The sequence below is a fragment of the Myotis davidii genome, unplaced genomic scaffold (genome assembly GCF_000327345.1).
Source record: "Myotis davidii unplaced genomic scaffold, ASM32734v1 scaffold1315, whole genome shotgun sequence".
NCBI lineage: Eukaryota > Metazoa > Chordata > Mammalia > Chiroptera > Vespertilionidae > Myotis > Myotis davidii.
In genome coordinates this window covers 157480-169679 of record NW_006286594.1, presented here as the reverse complement: position 1 = coordinate 169679, position 12200 = coordinate 157480, and the positions used below count along the sequence as shown (strand labels likewise).

The window sequence follows — 12200 nt, the reverse complement described above, 5'->3', positions numbered from 1 at the left end:
GCTCTGCCCTGAGTGTGAACGTGGCGGCGCCCCAACTCCCTAATGGGCCCTGCTCTGTGTGTGACGTGGGAGCTCCCCAACCCCCTGATGGGCCCTGCTCTGTGCATGACAGGGGGCAGCGCGCCAACCCCCTGATTGGCCCTGCTCTGTGGGTGATAGAGGGCGGCGCCCCAACCCCCTGATCTGTGCGGCTCTGTGTGTGACAGGGGGGAGCCCCCCAACCCCCTGATGGGCCCTGCTCTGTGCAGGACAGGGTACGGAGCCCCAACCCCCCTGATGGGCCCTGCTCTGTGCGTGACAGGGGGCACCACCCCAACCCCCTGATTGGCCCTGCTCTGTGCATGACAGGGGGTGGCACCACAACCTCCCCATCGACCCTGCCTTGAGTATGACAGGAGGCGGGGCCCCACCCCCCAATCGGCCCTACCCTGAGGGGGACTGAGGGTGGCATCGCAACTTCCCGATCTGCCCTGCTCTGTGCATGACAGGGGGCAGCGCCCAAACTCTCCAATCGGCCCTGCCCTGAGCCCGACCAGGGGCTGCACCTAGGGATTGGGCCTGCCCTCTGCCACCCGGGAACAGGCCTAAGCCAGCAGGTCGTTATCTCCCGAGGGGTCCCAGACTGCAAGAGGGCACAGGCAGGGCTGAGGGACCTCCCTCCCCCCCGAATGCACAAATTTTTGTGCACCGGGCCTCTAGTAGGATATAATTAGAAAGCAATTACTTTCACCCCAAGTTACTACTCTGTGGGCCTTGTCTTTCCCCATTGCTGGGGTGAAATCTTATCATTTTTCTGATCACTCTTATAGACTGAGAAGCCCTTCAGTCACTTTGAATCATAATGTACACTTAATTCAATAACTAAATACACAGTCCTACACTCAATCCTAGATTCAATGTTAGAGATTCTGCCTTACCTTCACTTGTCTCCAGTCTTGATGGATATCTGCAATGAAAAAGCAGGGAACATGCTTGAGATTTTATTCCTTCTTTCTAATACTCACTGGGCCCCTCCAATGTTGAATTAGAGACCTGAGGGTAATTAAGGGACAGGAAAAGATTTCCTTGACTGGTATCGATATAACTCTGGCCATAGAAGATGTTAACTCTTATTCTTTCTTTTACAGATATTGTAAGGGTTCCTTTGGAGACACCCCATTGCAGTTCCCTTGATTCAATTAAAAGCACATTCTCTTGGTAACTTCTGATTCAACCATAGAGTAGGCCTCTGGACTTTTACCACAGAGATCACTTCACTCAAGCCCCATATTTTTCCTGTGATCCAGACCTGTTCATTTTATTTAAAAAGTGTGAATTTATAAATTGTGGTGCTAAATTTCAATCATAGCCACAATATCTTGTCTGCACCAATAAGCAAAGGTTACTTAATTTACCTATAAACCTTTTGGTAATATGACTGTGAGTAGCAGATGAACATATGTGCACTAATAATATCTAGGATTAACACATTAGGATTAGTTAGTTTACATGTAGTCAATCATAGCAAGGGTGTTAACAGAAACCACACTCCTAAAGGAACCAATTACAGAAAAGGATTTCCTTGCAGCAGATGAGAAAACTCAAAGGTACTTTCTCCACTCCAGGGCTAAGGGGCTTCTCTGCTCTTCCAACACTTGAATAATCTGCCCAAACAAACACGAATCTCATTTTGACTGACAAGAGTCATTTTACTTGATATCATTTTACAGTGATGGTTTCTAGACTGCTAGAGAGAAATCACCCCCCTAGACATTAAAGGGACTTTTACTACTACCCCAAAGTAACATGTTTGTACTATGTGCATTAGTAGAAATATTTAATCTGAATCAATTGAATGACATTGTATTGTATATTTTTAAGTTTATAATCCCATAGGAAATGTATGTAGTTTGTATGGTATGTAACATTCATTCCACTGACTGTCATACATGTAATAAATTTTCACATGTATGACAGTCAGTGGAATGAATGTCATGGCTCAATATCAGTCTTAAGACCACTCCCCATCAATCTAGCTTTGACATTGAGACATGCACATCATTGACTATCAGTGGAAATGCTTTTATTATCCACTATAGCTCTTTAATAACAAAAGGAGTTTCACAAAATTTTCATCCTTTAAATTTTTCAAGAGTGTGTCTGATATTCTAGGGGACACATATCAAGTTGTCTAGGTGGTCTCACTACAGTTTCTTCTATATTAGGCTTCAGGTAAATTTGAAGCATTCCTTATCCTTCCACAGAGGTGTGGGTTGTATCCAACATCCATCAATAATTCTCTCCAGCAAAAGCCTCCACTCTATCAGTGGGGTCCCTTGGCCTGGCCTGTGGAATCAGGCTGAAATCAGCTCTCTAAGATCCCCTGAGAGGTCCCAGATTGTGAGAGGATGCAGGCCAGTCTGAGAGACCCCACTGGTGCAGGATCTGGCTGGGAGAGGCGGGAGGTTGGCCATATGGAGAGGGACCGCAGGAGGGCTCCAGGGCATGTCGGTCCCATCTCTCTCAGTCCCAATTGGCTGGACCCCAGCAGAAAGCTAACCTAGAGTCAGAGTGTCTGCCCCCTGGTGGTCAGTGCATGTCATAGCAAGCAGTTGAGTGACCTTAGCATATCATTAGCACATTATGTGCTGATTGGTTGAACGGACACTTAGCATATTAGGCTTTTACTACATAGGATGTCTGCTTAAGTCTGAGTCTGCAGTTTACTGGAGATGGTTGATGGGCAAGGATTGCAAAGCTCATTTCAACCCTTCCTTCACAAGACTTAATGTAACTTCATAGAGCCTTGTGCAATAGAGTGCAAGAGTACATGCCATTGAGTGTTTGTGGCCAAACCTGAGGTAGAAAAAATTCCAATATAACATCCTGTTACATAGAAATTTTTCAGTATTCATGACAATTTTATTTGAAAAGGCCATGTAATCTTTTACATGAGGAATATCTCAAAGAGGAGCCCAAATCAGAAATCACTTGTGCTGTATTTCAGGCAATAAACTATGAAAATAAAGGCAAATATTTACTTAAATATTAAGAAGTCCTATCTTTGACCCTCAGGTTATTTTGAGATATCAAAGCTAAAATTAAATTATAATTAGAAATTAGCAAAGAGAACACCACCTAGCTTGCTATGTGAATGTGATTGAAATACCACACAGAGGACAGTACAAAGCCCTTAAATCATTTCTTAGGAAACAAATAGGACTAAAAATAAATGTAAAGATGCTCTGTGGAAGAGAGTAAAAGGCAGGTATAGTTACACCTGAACAGAGTTAGTTGTCATAGTAACAGCTGAGAAAAAAACAGGATGTGAGATTGGACACAAAAGGAATCAAGACAGTGTATCTCAATAATCAAGATCATGAAGAAACACTGATCTTCTTAAACATCTGATAAAATAAAACGCCAAAAGATATTAAATTTGCTCAATATCTTCTCATATTTTCTACTTAAAGCTAGTCTACTGTTAAAAATAAAACAAAATGGCTAGAACATACAAAGGTGAGCTTGCACTTATATAAAATGGAATTAAATTGGTTTAAGGAAAGGGCCAAACAGATTGCAGTTAAATGAAATGTTGGTATCTAAAGTTAAATAATTCCATCCTAATTTACTCTGTTGTAATAAAACATTTAAGCATACACGTTATGGATATAAGGTCACCCACTGTTCTGAGTCTCCCAAAAAGAAGCTCATACCTAAGTTATAAATTAATTTAAAAGGTTTTATAAAATTATAAATGTTTCGCTGAACCTTTAGGAATGCTTCCATGGGAATTTACTAAGAATTCAATAAAAAATATTTTCACAGGCTTAAACTGGCAATTTAAACTTTTCTAACACGAAAGATGATTGTTTTTCAAAATCAGCTCAGCATCACCTTTTTTTTTTTTTAGGTTGAATCCATTTAAATAAATAAAATAATTTCTCAAATAATTGTTTTACTTTCTGTTTTATTCTTAGTAGAAAATTTCAAATGAATTAAGAAAAAGTAAAGTTGATTTTTGAGTTTTTAAAAGACATTTAGGTCTATTTAAATTGTATCTTATTCACAAGTTGAAATATCTAGTCAGACTATTCAGTTTTTCATTACTGCTTTTATAAATCTTTTCCAAATATAACATTGAATATTATAACAATGCAATGCAGAGAAGTGAGTCTTATTCTGCCAAAGAATTGAAATATAAATATATTTTAGAAGTATACATAAATGTAATAAATAATTTAACTAATTAACAATAAATAGAGTAGTTTGGATTTATTCTCCATTTTCCTGGCCCCTGATTGGAAGTGCAAGGGAGGGACAAATAACTTCTACTAGGGAAAAAGAGATTGAGAAAGAGCTCCAGGCAATGCATAAGGCTTGAAGTGAATCTTAATGATGTGGTGGTGTTTACCAGGTAGGCAGGAAGACTACATGCACATTTGCTCCTTCTCACTAACTCCATCCCCTCAAGTTCTTTCACTTTCTTTTTAGGGAAGATTAGGGTTATAGAAACTGAATAACTATGTATTCTGTGGAGTCAATTACTTTGAGCATGTCTTTTGACCTCCTAAATATAAACCTTATGTTGAGTGTAACATCACCTGAAGCAATCGTTTTTGGTAGAGTGTGTTAAATGTTGGTTCATGTAAATAGGTTCTGCTGGCATTGTATTTGTAGTAGGACAGTTGTTTACTCATTACTTTAATTGTTACTATACAACATCCATTGAAACCAGTGTTCAATTAACAATGCTTTTAACCTTGTCAGCAAAGGGTAAATAACATCACACTAATAACAGTTTTAAAAGCAATTACAGAATGGAAAGTGGGATAGAAGCTAGAAAAGCCATAATAATATACTAAGAAGTTTCACAAAGGGGAATATTTATTTGAAAATTTAATCAAATACAGACTATCTACCCCAAAGTAGGCTCTAATAAATTATTATGTTAAAGGTTATTCCTCTAAATTTACCTCATATTCTTTTTTATAAAGGATACTTAATTAAAAGTTTCACATAGCTAAAGAAATTTATTTTAATGATTATCATAAATTCTAACAACCGATGTAGGAATACTTTCATGCTCATGTCTTTACCCACATTTACTCCTTCAACTTTCCTTCTTGGACATAACTTTGTTTAATCAAGCTGGGTTTTATTTTTATATTTTCTTGCTCAAATCTGTATATTTCTGTCTCTTTTTAAAAATCATCTGACATCAAAGCATTTTATTCATATTGAACACCCTCATCAACAGCTGTGTGTTTCTCTTCAGAAACATCACCAATCCCCTGCTCCTTAGACAACCTTAGCAGGATATGTTTCTTTCCCATGTTCTCCTATTCTAGTTCCTGCAGCGTCTAATGTAAAACAGATTTTTAAAGTTTATCATAGAACAGAGGTCAACATGAAAGACTCCAGGATCCTGGCCTTTGGTTTTACTTCTGGTCTTTATTATTACAACAAATAGTTGAACTATTATTTTCCACATCATATAAAGACATTGTCATGACAGCTCTTTCTTTTAAATCACAGATCAAGATTTTCAAATATTTAAGAACATGGGTGAAATATAACAATAACACAAAATAATCAAAATGAACTCTAGCATTCTTAATGTTTCTAAAATCAGGGAAACCACAACTATATCATCTAGGTCCATGCTCTTCTTCTCTCCTGTTTTGATCCAGAATGTGTCTTCAAACTGTCTAAGGTTAATTCCATAATCCATGTTATGGATTCTATTCCCTGCTGCTTTATTTGGGAACGTACACTATTTTCTCCTTTTCTCTTCTATATAGTCAAGTTAGATCCTTTCCAGCTTTTGAACGCACACCACCCTCATCCATTTCAAAAATCACCAGCCTTGTCCCATATCCACGGCACCTGCAGCTTCTGCCTAACTCTCCTTTCTCTTACATAGCCAAACTTCTCCATTTCCTCCCCTTCCCCTCCCTCCTAATCCACTCCAGTCTGCTGATATGGGTATTATACTAAAATAGCATTACTAAAGACACCACATCTAAAGTCCATTTTTAACTCTCCTCTTAGGAAACTGCCTTCTTAAAATACTCTCATGCTGGGCATCAAAATCCTACATGAGAGGATAAAAATATTAATTACATATTCTTCCTAAAGATCCTTCCTACAGATCTCTTCCTCTTACCCTCTCCCAAGTCCTTCCTCTCCTCTCCCAGTTTCTCCTCCCCAATCTGAGAAATCCATATTGTCCATTGGAATTTTGAGATGCAAAATTGGTAAAAAGAGAAGAAAAACTGAAAAAAAATAGAGAGTATATTACAGAGGAGAGGAGAGGTGTTTATATAATAAAGTATTGGGTGGGCAGATAGGAATGAGAAGAAAAAGTCGCATACATTCTTTGTGAACAAAATTGTTTTATTTTTTATTTTAAGCTTTTGACTATTTGGATATCTTCAATGCTGCAAGCAAGGAATACAGATATTTTGAAAATATTTTTGGAAAAATCTTTTTTCACCTCTTCTATTCACTGAGTGTTGCATTATTTTGTTTTTCCATGTGGAACTTTTCCCTTTATTTGGAAGTAATAGTAAAAAACAGGTTTGCAGTTGTCACCTTTCCAAAGAATTTTTTTTTTCATTTTTATAGATCTGTCTTGCCATCATTAAAAGGAATTTATATCTAACTATTGGACTTGGGGCCCTACCAAAAGGAGACTGGAGTTAGTTGAGGAATATTTGGAGAACATGAAAAAAAAAAAGAATAATTTAAGTTTTCCTATACAATTGTAATTAAACCTGAATTTTTAGTCAATGATAAATCATTATGTAACTTAAAATCTTGATTAAACTTTTCATTAATATCTCCATCCTATTAACTTTACCATCAATTTGTCATGTTATAAGCTGGGATTTGGACTTGTTTTGGACTTGTGCCCCCCTCTCTTGATGAAAGAAAAGAGTGTCTAAGTGAGTGGAGGCAAAGTTACGGTTTCAGCAGGCATAACTGGATTTCAGAATTGTTTCTGTAACTGGAGGGAAAATATGCTTGCAGGTATTCCAGGCCATAACTCTCTGAAAGATTCTCCCATATGGCTTGCTTAGTTTTTACTTTCATTTTGTATTAAACAAAAGTCATTTGAGGGCTATTTAATGCTCTGGTTTGTGTTTTCCAATACCAGATAAAAGTTAAACAGATGAACCATTTGGGGGGTAAGGATTGGGAAATCCACGGCTGCTAAAATGCTTTAAAGTTTCAAAATGGTTTTGTTTTTTTAAACCCATTTTCCATGTTCTAGCAGCTGTGGGTTTTCCCAGGGCTCCCCCTGTGGCTCAAAAGGGAGCTGCTTAATGCCTAACAGATGAGCCAATTGAGTTTTTAAATGCAAAATTAAACTTAAAGTGCACAAAGAGCACAGGGGAATCCACAGCCAAGAATATACTAAAGTAGGAGAGTGAGCAGGAGCACTGGGCTGTGGGGAGACACCGCCTCTTCTACTGCAATCAGAAGCAACTTGGAAGAGGCACATTCTTTTTTTCACCAACCATGAAACAGGCTGTAATCAAAATCCATGTTGCCGAACGTTTTTCATAACTATTTTCTTTAGATTTATTTATACATGTCTATTTTTCTTTAAGAACAGAAAACAGAGAAGAAATAGGTGGCTAGGTTCTATGGAATGCAAGAACAACTATATTTTATTCCCTCACTGATGGTAAGAGAATCTGGTCCCTCAGCATTGCTTTACCCTCAGATCCCTGGGCACTTTACCTCTTGTGCCCTAGATACAGCAGATCACCCAGATTATCAGAATACTCTGCTTTGAATGTGAGGAGCTGGGACCAATATTAACTTTGCTTGGGACACAATTTGCCAAGTCACCAGGTAAACTGTTCTATCATTCATCAAAGTATTTGAGTATAAGAAAGACTGGATTTTGGTGCTTAAAAGTGAAATTCAAAAATAGGTTTTTACCAACTTTGATAGTCTTCTCTGGTTCAAGAAAAATCATTCTAACACCTTTTTAAAAAAGATCTCCATTTAAATTGTCTAAAAGCTTTTACTTAAGAGATTTCCACCACAAACAAGACTAAAATTCCATCAGTGTAATTTCTGTTAGTGAAGGTGATAAAATTAACGATTGGATTCCAAATTATGGGAATCTTTTACTGAGTCAACCTCATGATTTTGACAGGTTTTTCATGACAATAATTGCATCAGCCTTCCAAAATGAGATACAGCTCCAGTGAGGCTTACCAGACAACAGAACCTTCTTGATTTCTAGCTAATGAATACTGGAAGCATGATTTTTTAGTATTTAGGGAAGCTTTGTCCCTTGTTGTCCTGAGCACTTCAATTGCATCTAGGAATAATTAGGATAATCTACAAAAGTGCTTCTGAGACATGACGACACCCATTGGAAAACTTCTGTTGTTCTGATCTTGCATTCATACTCAACTTTTAAGCTAGGAAAACATTAAAAATTCTTTAATATGTCACTTTTGAAGAAATAATTTTAATAAATAGTGACCCAAATCTTATTATCATACCAGCAGAAACTTCCCATTAGGTCACAAAGAAGAGGATGCTAGAAAGCTTCACATTTACATTTGACATATCACAAAGTCTAGCATTGACTAGTGAAGTCACAGAGTCAAATACTGTCAGCCTTAAAAAGTGCGCATATAAGTATCTGTATGTATACACACACACACACACACACACACACAACTCCTATCTTTCTAACCTTATTTAAATTTGCCTATTGAACTACAAATTACATTCCTCAAGCATTTTTATCTCTTTCAAACTTTAAAGTAAAGTAGGCAAGCCCACCCCCTACCCCCTGCCAAAAAGAACAAAACAAACACACAAATCCTAACCCCCCTCTAAAAAATCCCAACAAACTATAAAACATATCGTTATCATTTGGTCTCTTTCTGATGATACTTAACTGTTTAATGGGATAACTATTTTACCTTAATCATTTAAATTTAAAGTGTTGCTTGTGATGTGGCAACTTCTGAAAAGCAGATTGAGGATGAATGTTCTTACTCTGCATTGGGAGTTGTGCCACTTAGGCAATCAAATCCACTTAAATCTTTGACTCTATCCAGCCTTGTCAGTTGGCCTGAAGGAAAGATACTGATGAGGTTGGACTCCTATGCAAGCAATCATATGATTAATTGCCTTAGAGTGAACCTAGCCATTGTGATTAAAACCTAGGGCTTGTGTTTAGAGTAGAGTTTCCATGCTTCAAGGCACTCCTTGACAGATCTAGTACTCCCAAGGCCTTGAGAAAATGTGCTGAGGAATCAGCATATTCCCCTGAGGAGTTGCAGTGTTCGGGGGATCATTCAATCATTAGACCATATTCAAAGAAATGGGGTTAATCTAAATAGGTAATCATTGGATCACAGACTTATATTGGCAACCTCTTTGAAAGTGTGATCATCAGGATGCAGATTTAAATAAACAAGAACATATTCAAAACTTGTTGCATTCTGTGCTTTAATTTAATGGGAATCCATACTCACCCTTAAAGCACCTTATACTTCTCACCTAATGATTACACATGCCTGCGTACTGCTACTGGTGCACTTGGCGTGGATGTAAATTAAAAAGACAATCTGCTCTACCCTAATAAAATGCTATGGCTTTATCTTTTCAGAATTCCAAGTTTAGTTATTTCTCATAGAAATTGATTAGCAACAGTTAGCCACATTTCATACATAGATACACATTCACACATACACATATGAATATGTGAATTTATACATAAATGTTAATACACATAACATTTCAAAACTTTTGTTTAATATATTTTCTCTTTTTGTAAAATTATATAGAATCAAAAATAATTCATTTTTCCTTGTCCAATAAAATGTTGGCTTCAGAGTTCCCTTTTTATAAAAAAATTCTATATCATCAAAGAAGTAGAATATTATCCTTTTTTTCCCTTAAATTACACAACATTTTAGTGGCTTTCACAAATAGAGGCTAACATGCATTGATGCATTAAAAAAATAGTTACCCATTTTCCAGTAATTCAAACCCAACACCATTTTGAATAGATTTTTTAAATATTCATGAGAGTCACACAAAGGTAATTGATGATAACTACAAATTATTTGTATCTTATTTATCTTAGACTATATCCCATAATTTGTTACTACATTATGGGCAATAATATCATTCTCTCAATTGTAAAATGAATGGAATTTTATTAACTTACTGCTCTTTTATAACCTCATAAAAACTGACCCCTGTGAATATAAGGCATTTTAGAAACCCTACTTGCTTAGAAATAGATGCAGTTATTAAAATTTTCCTTTTAAAAATATTAACAAAATCAAGGGGCATGTTATGTATAATCCTCATTATTTTGCATTGTTCTCCAAACAGTTGCCTTCATTTTCAGGATGGATCTGTGAATGCTCATAGCAGATGCATCGCATGCAGAAGCTGGGAGCAGGCAAGTCATGGTTGGCATATAGAGTCTGTGCAGGAAAAAAATATTTCACAAAGCATGTTGCATTGAGTGCTTACTTTAGATCCAAAATGCAATCATTCTCTTACACCAGTTTGATTGAATATTTCCTACCAATGTAAAAATTTGCTCTTAAAATTGAATGAGAATAGAAAAACATAACCTCTATTCCCCAATGCAAAAATCAAATATGCAAATATGAAAATGAGGAGACTGTTTCTTCCTTTTATACAACTGATTAAATTGTCACCGCTGGAGATTACATGGGGTTTTTATTCCCTTTACAGCCATAAAAATATATTGTCACAGACGAGACCACCACCTGGGTACACTATGCTTCCAGTTGCCTGTAGAGGTCTTGTCCAAAACTTTGCAGCTACCCCTTTAAAAAAAAGAAAAGTTTAAATGTAATCATTCATGACAGACTATGTGATCTCTAAAGTCCTTTCTAACTTGGACATTCCAGTAAGACAAAAACTCTTCTCTCATTACCAGATATCAACCTGCACTTTACTTTCTCCATAACAAAACCTTCACTAGCACACCCCCTAGTTATACTGATCCCAAAACATTATTCATTTTGCATGAGAATTTCATATTTAAAAAATATCAGAGGTTCCTCTCTTTCTGGTTTGGGTTTGATATTCTTACAGATTGATCGATTTATTTACTGGTTTATCAGTTTAGCACTGAATCTACCCCTCCCCCACTTTTGCCCAATTGTCCCTCCCAGATGGAAATATTTGATTCCTGCAAAAATTAGATATAGAAACAGAAGGATTACCTTTGCTTCTTTCACGTCTTGCCCCGATTTCGAAATGGGTATCACAGTCTGCCTGGATGTGATAGAAGTTACTGCTCAGTGATAATGTCGCCTGCCTGTGTCATTCTCCACGGTGGCCTGAGCAGAGAGCTGCCTCCAGCTGCAAGCCAGGAGCCTCAGTGTTAAGGACACACACATCCACTTTGTTAAAGAGATCTTTTCTTTGGTGCACAGAGATGTAACCACAAGGATAGGGAAATTTAACTACTAAAAAGGTGGCAGGATGATGTTTTTTAATTGAAGCATTCAGAAAAGAAATAACAGCAGCAAGAAATAGTGAGCAGATGCTTCATTGCAAGGACAAGTGAACAGGAACAACTCTATTTGTCTTTAGATTTGTAGTAGATATACACATTACTTTTCTTTAGGAGGGAAGGAATTGATTCACAAAGAATTTTTAGGTAGCTTGAAGTATGACTTAAAATATTTCCATTGTTATTGTTTTATCCACTCAGCAAAATGAAACTTTATGGGTATTTTTAACTAGATAAGATCTTTACTCTTATCTATTATCATAACTGTAATTTAAAACAATATCTTCTCAATTGCATGAATGAGTAAATAATCAAGTTTTTCATTTCTAGCACGTAGGTGGGTAATCTTACAATGAAATAAAGTGATTTCATGTAAAAACCCCGAAAGTCCCTATGCATTTAAAACAGACACATATATCATGCGTAAATATAATATTCTATTTTAAGTTGAGAATTTTAGAAAACATTGATTTTTAACTTCATGCATACCCTTTTTCTATAGTAAATCTGCTCAATTCAGGTGTATTTTTACTGTCAAAATTAAAAGCAGAGTTGTGCTTGTTCTGTGTATTAAACCTGTGTATGCTTGAACCCTTTATTTTCTGTTTTGTCTTTTTTTCTGTCTTTCTCATGTTTCTTTGTTTTTCTTTTGTTGTTGTTTTTTTTCAAGACT

General features: G+C 36.7%; 1 long non-coding RNA gene across 1 annotated transcript; it reads right to left on the bottom strand.

Annotated features, from left to right (window-relative positions):
- Positions 1-9454: 9454 nt before the first annotated feature.
- LOC107182193 lies at positions 9455-11384 on the bottom strand. The gene is made up of 2 exons (XR_001512912.1): positions 11235-11384; positions 9455-10832 (listed from the first exon to the last, which is right to left on the bottom strand). It is a non-coding gene; the product is annotated as an uncharacterized LOC107182193 (long non-coding RNA).
- Between the last annotated feature and the right edge of the window lie 816 nt (positions 11385-12200).